This window comes from Strigops habroptila, chromosome 7 (assembly GCF_004027225.2).
Source record: "Strigops habroptila isolate Jane chromosome 7, bStrHab1.2.pri, whole genome shotgun sequence".
Lineage (NCBI taxonomy): Eukaryota > Metazoa > Chordata > Aves > Psittaciformes > Psittacidae > Strigops > Strigops habroptila.
The window spans coordinates 6430411-6454089 of record NC_044283.2 but is presented as its reverse complement, the minus strand read 5'-3'; the positions used below and the strand labels follow the sequence as shown (position 1 = coordinate 6454089).

General features: G+C 45.1%; 1 long non-coding RNA gene across 1 annotated transcript; it reads right to left on the bottom strand.

Moving 5' to 3' along the window:
* Positions 1-48: 48 nt before the first annotated feature.
* Positions 49-18981, bottom strand: LOC115610706. Its single transcript, XR_003992311.1, has 4 exons — positions 18615-18981; positions 14439-14559; positions 5695-5863; positions 49-596 (listed from the first exon to the last, which is right to left on the bottom strand). It is a non-coding gene; the product is annotated as an uncharacterized LOC115610706 (long non-coding RNA).
* Between the last annotated feature and the right edge of the window lie 4698 nt (positions 18982-23679).

Genomic DNA, 23679 nt, shown 5'->3' with positions numbered 1-23679 from the left:
GACAGTTTGTCTGTAGGGATTTGGAGAAAAGTTTTGTGCATCTACTTAGGCAACATATGGTTTTATTTTCCCTGTTAACAAAAACAGTAGTGGTCAAAAGTCAACACCCTCTGATGACTTTTTGGTGGCCAATGTGGAAATGGGCTTGGTGGTTTAAGTCCAGTTCCTTACATGTCCACATAAAAATGATCCTCTTCCTGCATTCTTCTCTCACTTGGCACTGTGGTTTACAGTCTCCACAAGGAAGCCGAAGGGTTTTTGAGGTTAATCTCATCTGTCCTCCTTCCTGATTGAAAGCAATGGGTGACGTGCTTCGGGTTAAGATACTTTGCTAGCTTCTTTAATTCCCCTTGTGATGAAACCCCCTTCACAATCTGCATCCTTGAAGCCAGAAGAGAGTCAGAATTAATCCACATTAGCCAGCGGCCGGAGCATGTCAGCCAGTCAGACTTCTAAAGCAAACACAGAGCCGACAAGGATGAGCATCATGCCAAGAACACAAATGGTCTGAATTTAGTCCTCCATCTCCAAGTCGAATGCACACAGTTCTCCAAAGATCTCTGCAACACTCAATCATCAGCTGGTCACCTTCACATCTGAAACCGAGAAGAAAATCCGCAAGAGCCTGGCTTTATATTTGGCAATGACTTCAGTAGGGTTGTAAAGGGCAAAAAGTTGGCTGAGCTTCCATGGGTACCCATCTCACAGTGAAGTAATTGGCAGATACTGGCACTCAGCATCATTGGTCAGGAAAAACCCCACCACCACCATCATCACACCCTTCATGGCTGATCCCCCAGCAAGATTTTAAAGCTTTCAAGGTGCAAACAGGTCTTGTCTACACTGAGGTAATGAGAATTACAGCAACTAGAGCACAACTGCTAGCACTTAGCATCTGCAGGGTCAGAGGCAGCTCAAGAGCTGCTGAGGGGTGTTAACTAGACCCGCCACATGAAGTAATTGTTTTTAAGGGAGTGTATCCAAGCTGGAATACAGCAATGCAGAACATGCACATTAAAACAGGTGTAATCCCAGGCACGGTGGGTGGGAAGCAAGGCTGGAAAATCACAATTAAGAAGCCAACATGTATTGCATAATCCAGACTTTTCCGCTAAGATGAAGGTAGTTTTATTGATGGCCAAATCCTGTGTGGTGCCCAGCTACTCCCTTAATGTGTTTGCCATCCTCAGCATTGCTGACATCTCTGGAAGCTGAAGGTCCAAAGCATTTTGCAGGATGCTCAATGTTGAGCTCAACGTTTGAGCATTTGAGGATGTTCAAACCTGCCCATGGACAGCCAGCAACAGGCAGGCAGCCAGGGCCGGAGGAGCTGAGCCAGGAAGAGAAAATGCTGCAGCTCAGGTTGACATGCAAAGGGAGCTCACAAATGGGCCATCACAGTCCCATGGTCACACATTCTTACATCTGTGCAGGGAAAAGGTAAAGGCAGAAATCGTTTCTGTTCCAGTGGAAGACAACCAGTGAAAACAAAAGCTTATCTCAACGATTGTCTTCACAAGTTCAGGGGGGTTCATTCAGAAAGCAAAAACTGAAAAATGTTTGGTTTCTGGCAATCAAAAACTGGAAACTTTTTGGCCAGAAACCAAAACAATTTGGGGTTTCTGCATTTTGGTTTTCTTTTGGGGTTTTGCCAAACTCCTTTTGCCAAAAAACTGCACATTTTTCAAGCTTTTTCTTTCTCAATGAAAACCTTAAAATTGTTGTTGAAATTGGATGTTTCTCACTGATTTTTTTTCTTTTTTTAAGGCATTTTCGGCAAGAAGAATGTTTTGAATGAACAATTTCATCCAGCTCTGTAAGCAGATGCCTTGGAGGGACTATCACATCCTCACTTTTATCTCCGCTCCCCAGCTCACGGGGACTCAGGGCTGTGACCATGGTTTTGACTACCACATAGCCCAGCTTTACAGCAGTGGAGCAGCCGTGCTGACCCTCCCAGGGACAGACAACTCCATTGTTGGAAACAGCTTGAGCTTTTTCTATGAAATACTATCTGTGTGGAAATTAAGAGATGTAGCAAAGGAGAATAAGTATCTGGGGTCCAGATTCAGCAGTTCTTGGATGACATTTGGGCCCATGGTTCTGGGAGATAAAGGTGCTGGTAAATGTCTTCCAAAACATCCAAGTGTCGTTTATCCACTGGTTCCTTAGAGCTGCTGGCCCTGGGTCCACCATTAGCTCCACAAAGTATATGGCTGATACAGTCAGCATTAATATTCGAGGTCTGGCACAGGAAAGGGGGACATGAAAAATGGACAGGGAAAATTAGATATTATGGACTTCTGACACAAAGACAGCTCAAGCGAATAACAAGAAATTCAAGAACTTTAATACTTTTCTCCCCCAAGCACTGGACTCAGAGATGGAGCTGAAGAGCAAACCTAACTCAGAACTGAGCTGTTTGCACCCTGTCTCCAGGGATAACTATGACCTAACCCAACACTGAATCCAGAAACTGCACACAAGTGAGGGAAATTTGGACTGGAGTCTGAGCGCCACAGTTTAGGAATAAGCTTCTATGAGGCTGATCCAAACTACAATAACAAATCTCAACTTCCTGAAGTTCTGCGAATGTGAATTTGGACTGGGTTTTGAATTTCACTCTTCCAACCAATCTCCCATTAAATGGTCATTGAAAAAGCATTCGTTGCCTAGTTAAAACTAAGAGATCTTGGAATCATTATAACAAAGTAGAGCCATCTAATGGTTGCCTTTTTCCTGGAAATATCCTCTTTTCTTGCTTTCAAGGTCTGTTTGGATGTTTTCTCTGGTTGGGGCTCTGAACTACATATTTGATGACCTTGTCAAAGCTAGGACTTCTGTGAGGAAGGCCAGGAGAAGGAAGAACAACATGGAGGGTCAATAATGCAATGTTGGTAGCAAGTAGGAAAGTATGCCAGGAGGGAGAGGGGGAGTGAAAGGTCTCAAATTTAGACAAAATGGGATTGGCATGCAGCAAAAATGTCAACTTGGAGGACTTTCTGCAGGATGTTTGGAGGGGTCAGCCAAGAAAAGAATTGATGACACGAAGAGATGGATTCAGGGTAGGTTGGAGAAGCGAAGGAAAAAGGAACAAGGCGAGGAGGAGGCAGGTCAGGAGCTGGTTATGTCAGGAGTTGGGGACAGATCAGATATAAGGAGGGCTCAAGAGGCTGGTAGCTTCTCACGGGGCAGGTGAATAGAAGAGGGTATTGAAGGATGGTTGGTGAGGAAGAGGAGCAGATGAGCTTTTGCTTTTCTTCTTCTCTCTCTAAATTTGGATAAGAACAGCCCTCTCACTATTTTTAATCTGATTTTCAGCAAAGTTTATTGAAGTCTTAACATAGTGCAATGCTGCCCATCAGCTGAGCCGTGGTTAACCATGCTGTCCCCTGCGCCCAAGGCAAGCAAGGCAAGGGGAATAAATGAATGTAAATCTCTGCAAAAGGTTTCCTGGTTGCAAGAGGGTGAAAGCACAGGCCTTGTAAATTACTGTGATTCAGCTCACTGTTAAGTCATGCATCTGAATCCTCCAAGTATAGAAGAGACACTCTGTCATTAAACCAAACCTAGAAACAAGTTAAAATACCAGCACAGGCCAGTTTTAGAGGCCCTTAAGTGGAGCAGTTAGTTTGGAAGGTGAGCTGGGGCTGCTCGTGATGAAAGCCTCACAAATGGAGAGGTGGGTGAAATGCCAGACAGCCCTGGGAGAGAAGGAAATATTTATATTGATTTATTCTGACATTTGCAATGTAATGTCCTTATAATAAACCATGCCGCAGGAGCGGGTGTTATTTGGATTGTCTCGACACCAGATAGTGAGAAACCCAAGAAGGGGAAACCGAGACAGGGCCAAGGGTTTGACATCCAGCTGCATAAGCTCCCTTCGTGGTCCTTTATCAGTGCTGTTTGCACCCGTCGTGCACTCACATAGTTAAGAGGATCTAGGAAGCCTGCGATCCCTTTGCTTTTCCAAAGCTGTTCCTCAGGAAAAGACTAATTAAGTGGTGGTGTTATTACAGCAGGTCCTCGAGTCTCGGAACACAACCAGCGGCGATTAGGCAGGCGTCAGCTACTGGGCGGGATTTCCCACTGCCCAGCTGTGTAATTATCACAGCAGCTAAGCCAAAATCGCTTGACAAAGAAAACCAGCTGCAGGCTGTGGGTCTGGGAGATAGCACATGTCCAGCAGAGACAGAAACAATAACCTCCTCTCCACTGTATTTCTCCAAAAGGAAGATCAATGAAGACAAGGGCGCCGCTGCTCCTGCAGAGGAGTGATAGCGATATCGATTTCTAGGGAGCACCTGGAATAAGGATCAGGGATATAATATAGCTCACTGCGGTTTTCTTGGAGAATTGGATATTCACTGCTGCCTCCCTCACCTAGGGACATGGAGGTGGGAGGTGAGAACTAAGGAGGGAGGATCTCTTGCATTGGTTTGAATTACAGACCCCATGCAGCAGCATTGGCCCTGCAGAGAGGGGCTGAGGACTGTCTTTAATATCCCCAGTAAAGCACTAAAGTGGACTTTGAGTGATGGAAAAGCTTTGCATTTGTTTCCAGAAAAGATTTCTGTCGTCTATGACCTTGAGTAACCTCCTGCTTCAATTTCCCTGTCTCTAAAGTGATGTCATCTGTGTCAGCTACCTCACGGGTTGTCTCTGCCACATCGCATGATGCCCTCAAATAAACTGGGCAGAAGCCAGCCCACAGCTCAGGAGCTTTTTCCTGCCTGTCTGTGCCACCTGATGCACCTTCAAAAGATGTCTTCCCTGGCTTTTGACTGCATGGGAAATGGCCATTAACATCCTCAAAGCTGTTCTTCCCTCCCAGCAATGAGCTGCCTGCCAGAAGGGATGGCTGATGCACAGGAGGGAGCAGAAAGCCAGACACAGGAGAGATAAACTGGACTGCGTGGGAGAGGAACTGGAGCTATTTGGAAGAGCATATGACACTCCTTGTCATGAATCAGCAATGTGTTTAGTGATGTAACAGGACAAAAGCAGGATAAAAGAATGAGAAGAGGTTGCAGACAGGGAATATACCACCACCAGTGCAGGGTTTTCACCACCCTGGAGGTCCAGCTGACCCGTTGTGTTGGTTTTGGCTGGGATAGAGTTAATTTCCGTCATATTAGCTAGTAGAGGGGCTGTGTTTGGATATGTGCTGAAAACAGTGCTGATAACACAGGGATGTTTTAGTTACTGCTGAGCAGTGCTTACACAGAGTCAAGGCCTTTTCTGCTCCTCACCCCACCAGTGAGCAGGCTGGGGGTGCACAAGGAGATAGGAGGAGACACAGCCAGGACAGCTGACCCCAACTGACCCGAGGGATATCCCACACCACACGATGTCATGCTCAGCATGTAAAGCTGGAGGAAGAAGAAGGAAGGGGGAAAAGTTCGGAGTGATGGTGTTTGTCTTCCCAAATAACTGTTATGTGTGATGGAGCTCTGCTTTCCTGGGGATGGCTGAATTCCTACCTGCCCATGGGAAGTGGTGAATGAATCCCTTGGTTTGCTCTGCATGCATGCCCAGTCTTGCTTTACCGGTTAAACTGTTTTTAACTCAACCCACAAGTTGTTTTCTCACTTTTACCCTTCCCATTCTCTCCCCCATCCCACCATGAAGATAGAGTGAGTTGAGCAGTTGGGCTGTGCTTAGCTGCTGGCTGGGATTAAACCACGGCACCTGTGTAGGTAGAATCTTCCCTTCGTTGTTTCTGGTATGTTGGTATCCCGGCATATCACAGCATGGTGTAGATCTGGCTGTGAGCAGCTCAGCATATGACAATGGCCAGGACTGGACACAGGATCCGCTTGGATCTCGTGGCATGAAGGACGGTGTGAGAGACAAGATCCTTGGAAAAGAATAACAAGGACAAAAGCCAACATTTTTCAGAGGAGCAGCACAAAGACATCTGTTTCCATTTATATGTAGTAATTCCCTACCCAATTCCAGTTTCGTATCACCATCCAAAGGTATCTCTTCATGCCCACCTGAGTTTAATTGGAGCAATCCTCTTCCTTCCACCAAACAGCCAGACAGGACCTTTGCTATAGATCCCTCACAAACACTGTTTGCTTGGTGGAGCCTGTAAGCAGGGACAGATCTCACTTGATCTGCTGCGTGAGGAACCCTTTGCTTACACGAAGATCCCAGCCTCAGCATCTAACTACATTCTGTCTGTGCAAATCTGCCAACCATTAGCAAATGCCTTCTCAGAGAGCTCTTCAACTTGCAAATCCATTTGCACTTAAACTGCCTGACACACAGCACTTGGCCTAGATGAGTAACGAAGTGTGTGACCTTCCAGCGACCAAGCATTGCTAATATCTCAACTATTTCCAATGTTTAATAATTTAATGCAGTGAGAACAGTTTGACTGAATGCACACTATCTGTAGCAGCTAATTAACCACAGAGGCCCAGAGAGGTCTTGGACTTCATACAACCTTTCAATAGAATTACAAATATATAACAGAAAGATGAATTTCAATCCAGTCTGACACAGCAATCCATCTTCATCTCCGGATAAAGGGTAGCACACATGGTGTTAACATTTAAACAAAGCCATGGGCAGCGGGGAGAGACAAGGAGGAGTAGATGAGTGCGTTGCATTGAACAGGTTGGATTTACAACACGGCCACTCACTTTGCTGGCTTTGCCTGTAATCCACGAGTTTAGACTTTATGGTAAAGGCAGGACCCTTTAGGTCTACCTGTGTCTTCTTTGGAGGACCAGGTATGTTGTTACTGATTCATCCTCCTGCCTGTGCAACATGGCACACACTGGGAAACACTGGTGATCACATCCCTGCTTTTATTAGAGCTGTTTCCCAGCACACCCAACAAACTCCCACTCCTCTATGGAGAAAAGAAAATGTCCCAATGATCTTCTTGCTCCCATCTTGAGCTCCTCATTGGAACTTTCTACCCTCTTGTCAGCCACATCTAGAGCTTCACCAGATTTCATCCTCTCCCATCTACCCAGACATGGGTTATGTGCCATTGCTTGCAGGGACAGGATGTGCAGAGCTTACAGGGTCAAAGTTGGATCACACTTGCTATAGCCATAATATGGATTGAACTGGAATTTAGGACACTAGGTGGGACTCACAGCCCCTAATACAGCATTACAAGTAGTTTAGGGGAGTTGGAGACGTCTGTTCCTCTCCACTGGCTGTAAAACACATCAGACATGTGACTCAGGACAGGAATAGGTTTGGTTCCATCCCACATGCAGAGCATCTCTGTGCATAAACTGTTGTTGGCATTAATGGATGCAACAAGTGCGGTGTGGAGCCACTTCCTTGCAAAGACCTGACGTTTAGTAGTATCTGACCTGAAAACTTAACCATGAGACGCCTTCCCAGCCACCTCCCAGGTAATAATAACAAGGGGGGAAGAACACATTTGGAGTTTTAATTTGCTTTCTTGGTTTGAGCCTCTCCTAAAAGTAATGAAGGCGAGAAGCAGATTTTAAGCGAAAGGTGAGATCTGATCTTCAACAAGCAACCACCTGCCCTCAGCTGCTTGGATGAGGCATTTTAAGCCTCTCTGGAGCCTGTACTGCTGTAAAGCCGATGTAGTTAATTTCAGTGGAAGTGCTCCCAAATTACACTGGTGTAAATAAGAGCAGGATTAGACTGACAGCAAAACAGACAAAAAACAATGAGAATAAAACAGACATCCTATGATTGTGATAGTGAGTAGCATTAGTGCGTATTAGTAGCTCAGAATAAACAGAACATAAAGGAACTATTTGTTCTTGCTGTGAGGAACCTTTCAGATTCCTACTTAGCTTGTATCTGTCAAAGACATTTTTTTCCCCCCAAGAGTTTGTGAAGCATTACCATAAATCTGTCCCATGTAGAGTTTTAATTGCAGAGTTCAAAACTCCGCTGACTCTGCCAAATGTGATAGCATCAGCTGGTGGCGTCATTTGTCATTGTTACAGGCAAATAAACCAGCGAGTTAATCAAAGGGCATGAAAAATGAGGTGGCTTTGTTTTCTGGAGTCCTGAATCCAATTCCTTCTCATTTCCTCTCACCCATCTGCACCAAAATGCCAACAGCACCAGCTGGCCAAAAGGCACTCATTCGAAAGTCCGTTGTAGACAACACATAGGCACATTCCCAGCTGATAAAATCAAGGACAAATGGGAGAAGATTGTAGATAAGTAGAAGACAAAGAGAAAAAAGCATTCTCTGGACAGTGCAGCTGAAGGAGATGAGCAGATATTCAATCACTGCTGCTCAAACAGCACTTCGGTCCAAGGCCCCTCCGTATCAAACTGACATGAGCTCTCTTTAGAGGGACAGAGTGGTGAAAAATATTCTTTCGAGGGCCCCTTGGACTACTGCATAAAACAAGCAGAGATCGAAATCTGAAGGAGTGCAAGTGTTTGGGAATCCCATTTGTCAGCAATCAGAAGCTCAGGTCTGAGCTTCTGCTAATCCTACACAGTTCTCAACCATGAGGTGTTGTTTGACTGCATGATCACTGCCCTTCTCTTGCAGACAGAAACAGTTGCTTGCAAATCTTTCTTTGGCTCTTAATATGCCCATGCTGGCCTTTAGCAGACCCAAATAGATGAAAAGATAATGGGTTTTGGTTAAAAGGTGCCCTGCTTATCTCCTTAGATCCCTTGGGTGCAAAGACAGGAATTATTTACCAGATGGAGACCTAATGTATTCTGTGAGGTACCTCAGACTGATCAAGGAGGCTGCCTAATGCTCAAAGAATTCAGTCAGAGGGTTCTCTTGTCTTTTCTAGCTTCCCTGAACCACTGTGAAGAAATGATGTTACCAGCACCACACTCTAAGTCTATGGAGATGTACAGGCACTCACAAATAAGCACAGTGATGGGCTTAGGTTTTGAGGTGACAGTTGAGTGTACAATGCTCTTAGCCTGTTACAACTCCAAAGTAAATGCATGAGCTGATACCCTTGCATGGTGCCTTATGGTTGACCCCAAGACAGAGCCAAGATCTTCCAAAGTCTATGGCCAAGACCAGCAAAAGCATTTCTCAACATTCTGAATATTTTGAAAGTGTCTTCTCATACTTTATTTTCCCCCTTATTCCATCACCCACCACCTCTCCTAGTAATATTTACTATGAATCTAACCCCAATAGCCCGAGCTTAAATGTATTTGTAGGCAAGTGGAATCAAATAAGGGTCCTCTGCACAGTTCTGTTCTCATCCTCCACCCAACTGCTCTTACCTCAGCCACAGAAGCCTCAAAATCTTGCACATGTAATGGTTCTCATTCCTCCTCCTGTTTCTCTTTCTTAATTTTCTCTCTTTAACAAGAAAATCTCACTTTACTTTCACCATCCCTTGCCCGGAAGTTTGTTCAGACAGGATCAGAACACATAAAGAGTGAGGACCAGATACTTCATGACAACCAGCTGTGACTCCTTTAAACCCCATCTTCTTGGTATCCTCGCACCCAGAGATGAGCAGGTCTGGCCCTGTCCATGTGCTGCTCTCCTGATTGAAGGGGTCAGATGGGAAAAACTTCAGCTTTGCACTTTGAGATGCTGAAAGAAAAAGGCTGTTTTCTTCCTCAATATATGTGGCATAGCTTCCTCAATAGGTACGGAGGAAGTGGAGAGAACAGTGATGTTGCCAGTTTTTAGGACTTTTCAACTTTCCCAGGAAAATAAGTGGGGATTTACCCCAGAACCCAACAGCATCTGAGAAAAAAACCCAAAATAGTAAGTTAAAGAAAAACAAAGTCATCTCTCCCAGGGCTTGAACTTATGTTCTCTGAATGCGACCTCCTGTCCACTAATGTGTATGAAAATACCTTCCACAATGAAACATTTCTTCATAGGCAATTATCTTAATTTTTATTACACAGGAATTCCTTTTCCTGTCAGATGGGGTTTGGGTGAGCTGAGCACTGCTCATGGCATCTCTAGTTCCTCCCAACAGTGGATGATCTCACAGAACATGCATTTCCCCTCCTCAAAATGGGACCACATCCCTACAGATTTCCTACAGCCTAGAAGGAAGGTGCATCTGATTTGTCCCTCAGACTCAAAAACAGCAGTGGCTAGGCCTGCTACAGACTTTTAGGAGGCCAAGGTTAAGACAGAAGAGAGAAATACCACTGTAATAAGCACGTAGAAAGAAAATATATGCTAGGAAGAAGAAATAAACTGCGAGAAAGAAGCAACATGAAGGAAATCTGGAATAATAACTGGTACAGTAGCAATTTTGTGCAGGTAGGACATATGACCAGATGTCTCCTGTTTGCTCAAGATGCAGCAATTGGCACAATGGCTTAGTGTGTACAACAGAGGTCAAATCACCCTACAAGGCTCCAGATGTTCTTTGCCATGAGTGAGGGATCCTGCTGCTGAATATCTTGAGCTGATGTCTACTAAGGACAGTCTTTGTATCTCCCCAGAGCATTGGTCTCCGACCCCAGTGCCCTGTGCCAATGGCTCACTACATCAGCATGTTCCCATTCTGAAAGCAGAAACCAAACCAAAAACGTGTCATCTTGCCAAAACTCACGGCTCCACCCCAAATCTCATGACCTTTGAAATCTCACATCCTAGAAGCAAGTCTTTTGCCTCTACCTGGAAAGAATTCCTTGGTGGAGAGCATCCTGTCTCATATACTCATACAAAAAGCAAACCAGCACATGTTTTCATACCAATAAGCTCCCAGCCCCGCTGAAGAGAGCCATTGTGGAGTGACTGCATTATAAAAGATGTTAAGACCTCTTCCAGACCATAAAATATGCAAGAAAACAGAGTGCCAAATACCAGTCCTTTCCATGGCCCAAGACAAAGAGCCGCCCTGCAAAGCATTAATCCCTGCAGCTGCCTTGAACTATTCATGTCTCTCGGTTTTACGTAAGGAGCCATTCCATTCTAGCTACCGCTCTCCCCAAAACAGAGATTTGCAGAGTCTTTAACACAATTAAAGGTCATCCTATGAACAGAGAACCCATAGATTTGAATGGGAGACTGTGACTTCTTAGCAGAGAAGGCCAGATCATTTATTTTCAGTGGAGAGTAAATTTACACAAAAACACAGTTATGATTGTTTCTCCCTTACACCCATAAACACTCCTTTCTTTCATCTAATAGCTTCATGGTTACTACATTCACTTAGACTGTGAGGGAGTCCACTTCAATTTCCTTCTCTTCCTAGGACGATCTGAACATCCTCATCTCCCTGCCCAAACCACAGCACGTAGCTACACAATTAAGCTACACAATTACCAAAGCCCAGTGGGCTGTCCTATTGAGGTCAGCTCTGCAGGAGCCATGTGCTGTCCCATGGGCCAGCCAGGGACCACACACCACCTCCTATTGCTGAGGATGGCAACATCCAGCTTCAACTGACCCTCAAGAGGTGAGCTGCAGAGGACACAAAACCACCTGCAGAAATGTGGGAAGCATCATGGTTTGTTTCCAGTGCATAAGCAAAATATACTGTCAGTCTAGATACAGGCTGTAATGTGCCATATGAGGAACCCTGTTATAGACCTATGTTATGGTGGGATTTTTTCTATGTTATAGAACATACATTACGGTGGGATTTTTGATTTTCTCTTACTGACACTATTTTCATACATAAACATGAATATCGGGAAACCTAATCTACAGGCTAGGGAGAGCAAGCCATGGTCTCTCCTTCTGTAGCAGAAAGGATTTATAGGGTTTCATCATACAAAGCTCTAAGAAGTAATTGTGAAGAACATCCTCTGCTGAATATCAGATAGCTCTGTGGTGGGACTGGTTGCCTTAGAGGCTGAGTTTTGAAGCTGGACCATCCACCAATGGTGGCGGAAATTGCATCTAAGTTTCCTTCATTGTGGGTAAATGCTCAAAGAGATGTGCCTTTGGATATAAGGCAGCTAACACTTCTACACAGCTATTTGGTTCTTTGCTTTTCGTCCAATGGCCTGAAAATAAAATGCTTTGCTTAAAACCAAAAGAACATTTAGTTCAATGAAAAAATGTTTTTTAATTTCTTGGGTTATTGAAGGAAAGCTTAAAATTTTGAGCTTGGCTGGAGCAAAAGCTAAATTTTTCACAAATGTTTGGTTCTGTAACCAGGGCACACAAACAAACAAACAAAAATCTGTTTCTCACAGCTCAGCTTCGCATCCCAATTAAAAGCCGTTCTCCAAGCCACTACTTTTCAATGGGTATGAGATGCCACCTTTGGTGGTTTGTTTATTTGGAAGCTTGGAGACCTCTGCTTTAAAGCAATGAGAAGAAATTCCCACCTCAGTGATAAGCAGTCTGTGTTTCTGGCTCAAAAAGCTACTTTGCACCTTCAGGTGGCAGTTTATAACAAGATTTGTTGTGGTGAAACTCATTACACCAGCAGCCAGGCCTTATCTCACCTACTTTAACTTGAAAGGAGGCAAAATGAGGAGCTGCGATGATGCGCTTCATCTAGGGCAGGTCACTTGAAGGGGTCTAATAGGTAGAAGAATCTCTAGAAGTCAAGTCCTCAACTGCCACCCAGCATGGTCTCTCTGAGGAGCAAGTGACTTGCCCAAATAACTCACCAAAATGCCTTGCTCACACCTTTGGACAAGCACTGAAGCCTTCTGGGACAAAAAATAACCCAAAACCACTAAAAGCTGGCAAGATTAAGTTAATTTATCCTTCTCTGTGAGAATCGAAGTACTTTAAAATGGACCTTAATAGCAGATCCCTCCTCACTTGTACTCTGCATGCAGTAGATGAGAGCTTCTGGCCCCAGGCAATGTCTTGGGCATAATTCTGAATTGGAAACCAAAATGAAGTGGTTTCATTAGCAAAGGAATATGTTTTCCCCACCACTCCGGTTCCCAGCTGTCCCAAAACCCCTAACAGCTCTGGTGCCCTTACTTGCAAGTGCTCTGTTGAAGTACTACCAAATCCTGACTCCCAAGTCCATCCCACACCAGTTTTATGTGACAAAAAATGCTCAGTTTAGAGCATATCGAGGCTCCCAGAAGTTTAATGTGCAGTGACTGAAATAACCTGCCTGTTTAGTGACCCAAAATGGCTCAGTTACATATCCATTGGGATTCTCAGAGCTGTGAGGTGCATGGAAACCTGTCTATATTGAGCCATCAGCTGTGAAAGCATTTTCACTCCTAAATATGTGAATGGACTGGGCAAAAAAAATCAGGTGAGTGTTTTTTCCAATGATTATGGCATTTGCAATCTAAATTTTTGGTTAAGTTACTGACAGCAAGTTGGATAACAGTAAAAGCTCAGGCATGTTGGTGCTGGCTCATTCCTCCTTTGTTCCAGCTCCAGTAGGGTTAGAGACATTGCTCCAAACACCCAAAATAGGGGTTATTAAATACAGGCTGCTTTGTACTGTCATGTGTCAGTGTACCCAACTGCAGCAGTATATTAGGTAACCTGGTCTTAGAGAGGAGCTGCACCTAGGATTATACATGAGCAATTTGAGAAAAGCATCTTTTGGTGTCCTCCAGAACTATCAGAGGATTATTCAAAAGATAACATAAAAAGGCAAAACACCCACCCCCACCACCAAATGCATTGAAACAATGAATTTTCAACCTAATGAAGCTTGTTTTTCCGAAGACTTTTTTCCTACAACACATCCAGGTCAGGAAAGATGTGGCCAGTGGTGCCCCACACACTGCCCAGCAATGAAGGGGCTGTGGCCTCATCCTGGGGGCATAATCCGGGCATAATCCCTCCTCTCCCTCCCATCCATTTGCACAAATCTATTAAAACCCAAACACCTATGAGACCACCTTACCTTTGTCAAATCTGGTTGATCAAGTGATTCAGGCAAAGGTAATGGCTGGTTGGCAGAGAGGCTGCTGAGGAATATTTCACCAGTGGCTTGCACCAACCCTCCAGGCTGCTCTATCTGAATTTAGAAGGACACAGGCTTGAACTGTGCTCAGCTACAAGCCCAAACCCAAACTCTGTTGGTAAAGGCACTGGAAATCAGGACGAGGCTTTGAAACTGTGGGTAGCATAGACTTCAATTAAGCAACTTCAAGCAGAGGTGAAAACCTCGCATGGTGGATGAAGATGCAGCTTTCTACACCTCATCCACTCCCTTCCCTGGCTAATTCTATGGATGTTCCAGAAACGTATCAGCTAAAGGCACTTTTTAAACCTCTGAAGCAGAGGATGAATGTCCACAGCCCAGCTCCTCTGGCTTTTGGGGTTTGCTAGGCAGTTGAACACTTATAAGCAAGAAACCATTCCATGGGGAAAGCAGGACATGAGCCACCCCTTGAAATACAAATGCTGATGCCCAGGGTGGAGTAAGTGAGGGTGTAATCTCCGTGTATTTTCCACCTGATCCAAACAAATTCCAAAGCACAATTCAACCACCAACGCTCAGAGTAGGAAACGTTTCAGCCACTTGGGTCTCTCAGGCTCTTGGGCTGATTTTGACTTCCCTTGGCCTTACCTTCTTGATGCCCTCCTTGTTCTCGCTACCTCTCCTTCTTCTCCCCTTTCCTGGTCCAATCTCTCTTCCCCAACCCTCATGCTTCTCTCTCAGCTGGGTCCTTTTCACAGCCTTTCTCTGCCTAGGAGAAAAGCAAAAGGGTTTGTACTAGCCTCTGGGCTCATTCCTGCATGGCAAACAGCAGCAGTTCCTGCAAAATGGGCTGCCTTCCTCTCCAAAAACACAACTCAGCTTCTTTCGCAGAGGAAGACGGATCCATCATGGCTCATGGTGTGCACGTTCTGGGGTTGATAGGAGCATCACTGGGAAAACCCCAGCCCAACGCTGCTCTGTTATTAAACAGAGCTCAGCCAGCAAAGCCCTGGGTTCTGATTTGGGTGTGATGATTGCTGCTGCTGACTGTTTTGCCAATATCTGATGATACAGCCCTTCTTCTATGATACAATTCCATGATACAATTAGGCAAAAGCAATGGAAGGAAAGATGAAAAGAAAACATGGGTAGATCTGGCACACAGCCGGCTGCTCTCTTCCTTTGTTTATAACGTGTACAAGCGAGAAAAAGCAGAGGAGAATGAGAGATTTTATGTGCTGCAGTACACACAGGACTTGCTCACTATTAAAGGCTAATTTGATCATCAGCAATTTTACATTCTGTTCTTCCCAAGATTTGTGAAGAAGTCCATGGGATGGGCAAAAAATGCGGTGCGGGGGAAACACTAAATCTCTCTCCAAAGACAATTAACTGCTATGATTATTCAACTAATAACAATTGTGTTTGCAAACTAGCCCGACCACAGAATGTGTTAAACATGTTATCATCAGCTCTGAGCTCGCTGAAACCTGATAGTGCTTCAAAACACGCCAGGCTCCCCACTGCGAGGAGCATTGCTTGCTTCTATATCTTCAAATCTCAGTATTATTTTAAATCTCTAATTGAATTTCAATCCTCTGTGTGTGTGTGTGAAGAAAGGAAACACTTCTCCCAAAATTTACTGCATGCCTGTTACTGTGTGGGCTGTTTTGACTCTGCAGCGTAGCAGAGACCATGCAAACCGCGCGCTATTGGAATCGGTTCAAACTTTTACAGTCCTTCAAATTGGGGCTGGAGCCGGAGAGGAAATACTAAAATCCTGTATATACAACTTCTGTCTGTGAGGGGGAGAGAAATTCCATGAAAATTAAGAACTCAATGATGTATAAATTTATATTCTGTTTAAAGGGTGGGTTGGGTTTTTTCTTCTTTTCTTTCTGGGGTCTTTTTTTTTGCTTTCTCTGTTGAAAAAACAATTGAACTCTTATATAAAGAAACCTGGGATCTTTAAATAACTCTGAGTCCTGCTGGTAGAAGAGGGGGCTCAATCTTTTCAAGCCAAGCCATCTAATTACCATGTGAGCCAAGTTTTATGAAGGTGAGTCAGTTCAGACGTGTTGCTCCTGAGAAAGCCAATTTCTTTTAATGGCTTGTGCTGCGAGTAATTAAACCGGATTCTGCAATCAGCATATTGTCCTTCCTGGCTGCCAGTAGGCTACAGTCAACAGGCACATCCACAGCAGCTCCTGCCCGGCAGGGACCCAAGCAAGCCCTACGGCCAGGATGGAAGGAGAAGAGGATTCAGGATGCTTTTAGCACCCTCTGATGGTTGCACAGCCTTGCCCCAAAAAGCCTTTCAGTACAAATTCAATCAACAATAATAACATCTTGGTGTTTTCTGTCCCACCAGCATGATGTCCAGTGCCTGGTACCCAACTCCACCAGTACAGTCCTAGCACAGCTCTGGTTTTGGAAACATGGATGCTGCGACCCACCCTCAGCGGCTTTCCAAAGAGATCCAAAGCCTCCCCGGCTTCTGCATGCGGCTCTCATCCAGAAGGAAGCTGCTCTAACTAGGACTATTCCCATATTGTTTCCATTATATTTTTATGACTGTCATGTGGACAGGGGAGGCGGGGGGCGGGAGACAAACAAGAGAAAAAGAGAAGCAGGACATCAAGTTCTGCCTTTGAGGAGGGAGCTGACAAAAATGTGATGGTCAACTCCCTCTAGCACATACTTGCAGACGCTGAAAATCTGAGTGAGCACAGGCAGCCCCGCACTGGGAAGGACCAAGCACTTCCCTCTAATGCAGTTTTACAGCCCCTCTTGCAAATAAGGTTATAACCTCAGTTCCTACTCCTTTTTTTTCCCTTTTCTTTGGGCCTGGGCAATTTGCTCTCGATCACACAGGTCAGGAGAAAGTAAGCACAACAATCTGACAAACTGCTTTCTGCCTGGAAACCCTTGTGGCTCCAATGGAACATGGTGCTCAGCCCTTCCGCAGCCAATGCCATGTGCTTTTGCCCCAACAGTGACTCCACATGAGCCAGTGGGTCACAGCACCACAATGGGCATGTCACAACAGACCCCAGCACTGTGGCTGTTTGCACCTCACATCCACAGGGTTGTACACATTGATGCATGTCCCCTTGAAAGCCAAACCATCTTGACCTCCATCCCTGTGACAAATATCTGACCCTGCTAAGCCCCATCTGGAAAATGGGGTTGGTTTATTTCTGCCAGGATCCCTCAACTAGTGCTAATGGGTTAAAGTGCTGCAGCTTGTCCCCACATTGATAACACTATGCTGAAGGAGGAGAGCTCATTCCTACTACCCCACATGGATGTCCACGCCACTGGGTTTTGGCTCTGCTGTGCTGGTCTCCATCCATCCCTCCATGTGTTGAATGTTTCTGACTTTTATCCTGCTACCAAAGGGAAGGAAAATGGGAATCTTGAAGAATTTGTCAGAAAAGAAAGTAGTTTGTTAACCTGGTCATGGCATGAAAGGCAGAACTGAAGACTTCATATCTGGTTGAGAATTGGGCAGCGATATCAGGACTGGTTGTCAGCCAGAAGAGACAAGAGAGGCAGATGAAAAGGGGAAATCATGTTCTCCAAGTATTTTTACTTAGTAAAAACCCTGCACTAGGTGCAAGCTTTTCTATAGCTGGTCCTCACAGTGATATTTCTTAGAGTTGTGTGCGAGCACCTCACCTTAACTCTCCAATATCTCCTGAAATAAAGCATGTACAGTTATTGCTTTTGCATTAGGGTACAGACAAACCATGTCCATTGATATTGTTTTAACCTTCTCCCAGAAAATGCCATTTTTATCATGGAAATCTTTTGACCACACGAAAACCATCAGATCTAAAATATTCATCACAGTACGTTATGGGAGCTGTGGTTTTCTCCTGGGGGTTCCACCTTCTGCAGGGCCGGGAGGTGCAGCCAGACTACACTGTAGGAATGGCTTGGTACCAAAAAGGAGTCATCAGGATGGGCAACCAAGTGGCAGAAACAAACCAGGTTGGGAAAAGCAAACGCTGCCACTTTCAGCTGCAACATTTTCAGATCCAGTTTGACATTGAAAACATTTTTACATGAGAACACTTTGTTTTCATCAAATATTTCTGCAAAAGAAAAATCAGTTTCAGGCAAGGACTCATTGTTTCCTTCCTCCTTACTGCTGAGTGATGACAGATCTCGCAGAAGCTCTCAGCATAGGTGAAGTAAGAGAATCACATAAATACAGCTAAAATGCTTCATTCCCATGGAATACCACCAACCCTTGTAAATTCTGCAATGTGAGCAGCTGGGTCAGAGGTGGAGAGGAACACTAAACAACACAGAAAGCTATTGCCAGCATTGCTGGAGAAGCTCCTGGAAACCCCAAGAGTAGGGTCCCCTGCAGTGCTGTGGGCTGTTTGCTGAGTTCATGTGCTCCCCAGAGGGGTTGCAGGCCAAAGAGATGATGAGAAAGCAAAGAGAGGTGGAATAGCTGCCGGAGGATCACCTAATGCACCCATGGCAAAGCCACATTCTCCATCCCTTCACACCCTGTCTGGAGACACCAGAATAAGTCAAAGATGGGCAGCAACCTCTCACTCCCACAATTTGTGCCTGTTTTTCCATCTACATGCTCCACGATAGCTGGAGAGAGTAGGACAGGCTTCAGTATATATATATTTTTAAAGCCATCCAGGCAGAGGTAGAGAGTGCACCACCTCTCCACCTGAGTGACTTATGGCAGGAAGATGCATCTCTGAATGGAAATGTCATGGTTTGGCCTCATGTTTGCACCACTTCTTAAACTTCTCGGGGAAAAAATAAACAATTGACTTTGGGTTCTCTTACCAATGGATTGTGTGTGGTTCTGAAGCATCGGCATGGCTCCTTCCTCAGTTGTTAGCAATTTTTCGTCATCCTTTTGGATGTAGTTCAGAGGCAGCTTGATTCCAGCACAGTGTCACAAGGACTCAATCTCTTGGGCATCATCATGCTCATGTGCTGCCATTTAGGACACATTGGCAGGGACATTGCCCAGGTTGCCTTGAGGATCTTCATGGGGCTGCCACAGGCGCCAGCCACTGCCAGGCCAGCTGAGATGTGTCTGCACATCTCCGCTCCCGAGGTAGTCATCTGCTAAAAAAGCTCATTTAGGCCACAGAGTGAAAGCTGAGAGGAGAAACGGTTGCTGTCTATAAATACACTGGGGCAAGCACCAGGGAAGCAGTTGAGCTATTGAAGCTAAAAGACAATGTTGGCACAGGAACAAACAGGGATGAAGAGGCCAGGAATAAATTAAATGGGAAATTAGAGAGAGAAGACAACCCTCTGAGAAGCTCTTGCCTGGAACAGCTTTCCAATAAGGACTACAAGACACAAAGCGCTTTTCAGTCAGATGGATCTGACTAAATCAATGAAGATGTGGGGTGGCTGTATGTCACTGCTGTATGAAACACAAAGGGTCACAGCATGCATCCAGGGCATCCTTCCTAGTCCCACATCCCACGTTCTTATGAATGAGTACCACCATGCTGGACGCACAGGCAAGTACAGAGATATGACTATGATGTTAGATTTGCCCTAAGATGCCCCCATGTCCAATCAAAGTGTCTCTGTTGGGAAATGTAGCTAGGAGAAAAAAAAGCCCACTATAACTTTTTCCGTGGTTTGACCATTTTAGTTACCTATTTTCTTACCTATTTCATGCTGATGCCCACTGGAACTCTACTGCAAAACATGCTGACAAGAAGACATGGTCCCTGCTCAACAGACTTAGCCCAAGCCTTCTCCAAAGTGCAGGTAAAATTGGAATTCTCTCTCTTGAAAAGGATGGGGTAAGACTACACTGCTCATCCTGTGGAAAGAGTTAAGGAAATGGCTTGACCCTCCCAGAAGACCAGATGGAGAAAAACAGTAAGACTTACCTTTCCTGCTGTCAACAGCCAGAAACACTGCCATCCATGGTTGCCACCACCATAGCATGCCCTCCACAGTCAAAGATGGAAGTGAAACCTTAATGTGGAACAAGGAGCTCCTTCCTTTTGTATTAGGAGTGGAAGGAAAGCCACGGTGCAGCCCTGGCACAAAGCAGCACCAGGCACAACCATGGTGCTGGCAGCCTCTGCAGCCTTGCCCCATCATACCCCCAGCACAGATATTGCAAGCCAAAGGGGTTCAACCCCCTCAAACATCGCTGCTGCACCCCAGGGTCTGATATTCCCCCTCGACAGGAGAAGCACACTGGCATCCTCAGGCCTTTAAACAGGTTTATGAGTTCCATCCTGCAATGCTGGAGTCTCCCTCAGTGCCACTCCTGCTGCAGTGCTCCCCAAGGAGCCTTTTCACCCCACGTGCTGCAAAGCCAAGCGTGGCCAAGCAGGGATAGCTGCAGATCACTGCCTTGTCCATGCATACAAACTGGGCATTTATGGCAGCTGAAAGGGGAGAGCCCAGCTTTCCCGAGGGGCTCTGAACACTTCCCACCAGCCCTCAATACTGACATAAGACTAAGTAATAACATCTACTGGAGGGAAATTTTAAGTACTCTGCAAAACATATTCATTATACAATGTTTTTCTCCTCTTCATGCCATGAGAAAGCTCTGGTTTAGCAGCTGGAGATGTGCCAAAAGCCAGCCCCTATTATAAGATCACAGTTTTGAAAAGGCTGCAGAAATAGGTTTGTGCTTCAGTATGCACAATGCATAAACATACATGATCTATGGGTACCCTGACATGCCCAAGATATCTAAACTATGCTCAGGTGCTGTAAGTCAGATTCATTCTATAAACACTTCTACTCTGCATTACCTTTCTCATCTATTTTACTCAAGCTGCATTATTCCAGTCATCCCAAATGAGAGCCAATAAACCCTTCTTACCATGCCCCATATCATATGATCTCTATATACTTCATATTTAACAGACAAAGCTCACTAGGGGTGTTTCAATTAGATTGGGTTTTTTAAAGTACATCTAGAAAGCCAATCCGGGGCAGATGGGTAGGCAAAAGGTCTAATTACTAAGCTTATAATTCAGATATAGCTCTCAGTTCCTCCATACATTCAGGTTCAATTTTGGGAATGCTGTTCCCAAGCATAGCACTCATTATAAATATTATTCCAATAAAAACCAATGGCTGTTCTCACAGGCACAGAATCATCATACATAAAACCCCACAAGCTCTTCTTCCAGCCCACTGTCTTCAAGTATTTTTAGGATCATTCTGGCCACCAGAGACTCTGAAACTATGAGCAATTATATCGGGTTTAAGAGATATTGGATGGGGGACCATCAGGAGAGGAGCTGTTTCGTGTCACTCTCCTGCTTCCCAGAGAACCACAAAAGGCTCCTCCACATCTACAAGTGTAGGAGGAAAACAAATTAATTGAATCCACTGTAACAGCAGAGAGAAATGCACTCTTGTAGCTGTGCAATAACCAACCATGCAATACATGGTTACATTACATATATTATAAGCCCATGTGTTACAACCTTAATATTGACTCCAAACCCACTTCCACCTCAGATGCGCTTAGTTTGCAGACTTCAAGAACGTGCTCCCACTGCTCCCGAGGAAGACGAAGGCAGGGGACATTGGAAAGTCCTCTCTGCATTGCCTGAAGACATTCTCCTCCTCACTGTGCGCCCTGAAGGAGCATAGCAGGAGCCCAGGATCTAACCCCACACTTGTGAATTGAGACCATCTTCCCAGTTCAGTACACAGCTCTTACACATTTCTGTTTCAGAATGAAACGGTGTTAAAGAGGCCTTTGGGAAATGAAACAAAAATGGCGTTTTATTTCTCTTTTCTTTTCCTTGTTTTCTATCCATCACTTCTCCTCAAGACCTCAAGTCCCAGGACATCCTGGCTGACATGATCCAGAGTTGGCCCTTCAGGCCCTAAATGAAGTCACAGCTTCCAGGCGGAAAGTTCACTGGAAGGGCCATGAAAGGGGTTTGTCCTTCCTAAGGAGGATGAGAAGTTCCAAGAGAAACCTGGATGCTGGTTGCAGTGATAGAAACTCAACTCTTCAAGGAGTAGGACAAACCCATGACTAATTTTTCTTCTTGTGCCTATATTGATGGTGTTTTAACATGGTAAAGCTTAATTGGAAAGTGTTCACAATAGTGACAAGAATAAATGAGCCATGACATTTCACTCCAAGAGCAGTAGATGGGAAATTCATAGATGGGAATTCATGAAACCTATGAACTCTCTGCAGCCCCCTCCTCTCTCCAAATTCATCAGAAATACACATTTTTCAGTTCCCTGTTATAACACAGGAACAGCCTCCCCTTACTCACCAGGGAGCCACAAGAACTTGAAATGCTTAAATATTCTTAGAATTATAGATTGGTTTGGGTTGGAAAGGACCTTAAGATCACCCAGTTCCAACCCCTCGCCATGGGCAGGGACACCTCACACTAGACCATGTCACTCAAGGCTCTGTCCAACCTGCCCTTGAACACTGCCATGCATTCTTGCATGGGAACATCTCCTGTGTACCAAAAAACCTCCCCTCCCCTCCATACCCTCCCATAGAGGACAATGAGCCCCAGCTCAGTCAAAGTAACAGCCTCAGAAGGAGCCTCCAAAGAAGGAGGAAAGGAGGTGACCCCTTCATCCTCTTTGTAACCCGTAAGTAAGGGGGCACAGGAGGGGTGCACACTGCAGCTAAATGTGCTTCTATTTCTGTAGACATTTCTCCTCTTTATGATCATGTGTCACTTTGCTGTCACTGTACAAGGACCTCAGTAGATACATCTGCCATGTCTTCAAGCATAACTCTTGGGAGCTATGTGAAGGCTCAAGGTCCCTCAATTTCCTTGCATTGCTTGTCTTTTAGATGCAGTAAGAAAAAGGGAGCCACCTTGAAACCAAATGGCAGCAAGTTAGCCCATTTCACCCCCGCTCAAAGCAAGCAGGAACACACAGTCTGGAAGTCATCATCGTCTTATGAAAGTGGCCACTTACTTTGAGGACCACGTAAGTCAGAGCTGCTTTACACATAAAGCTTGGCACAGCTTTCTTCCCAACTTTCCTATATGAAATCTCAGGCTTAACACCTTTTTTTTCTGCAAAATTTGCTTTTGAGCATTCAACTACTTTCCTGCTAAAGTTTGCCTCATGCTGAGGTATGAAAAGCACAGATTTTGGCTAAAAATGAATCACTGAGGTCAGAGAGTTTCTATAGACCTCGTAAATTCCATAAACTTCAGTAATTTAAGGCTACAACCCTAGGACTTCTTTTGGGCCACCCTTTGACTGCACCAGGAACTTGGTTGACCACCTTTGAGTTCCTGGTGGAGACTGTAACTTGGGGAGATAATTTACAATTTGAGATTGATCTCAAGATGGTGGCTGTGACAGAAGCATCTACTGGGTTGTATGGGCTGTTGAGACAAAGGTTGTTGTAGTAACAGAGCTCTGACTGCCATCCACAGGATGAAGCAGTGCAAAGAAGGGGGGAGGGATCCCTCCACTGACCACTCTCCTTGGTCTCTGGTCATAGAATCACAGAATGGTTTGGGTTGGAAAGGACCTTAAGATCATTCTAGTTCCAACTCGCACTAGACCAAGTCCCCCAAGGCTCTGTCCAACCTGGCCTTGAACACTGCCAGGGATGGAGCATTTACCACTTCTTTGGGCAACCTGTGCCAGTGCCTCAGCACCCTCACAGTAAAGAACTTCTTCCTTATATCTAACCTGAACTTCCCTTGTTTAAGTTTAAACCCATCACCCCTTGTCCTATCACTACAGTCCCTGATGAAGAGTCCCTCTCCAGCATCCTTGTAGCCCCCTTGAGATACTGGAAGCTGCACTGAGGTCTCCACGCAGCTTCTCTTCTCCAGGCTGAACAGCCCCAACTTTCTCAGCCTGTCTCCATACGGGAGGTGCTCCAGCCCCTGAT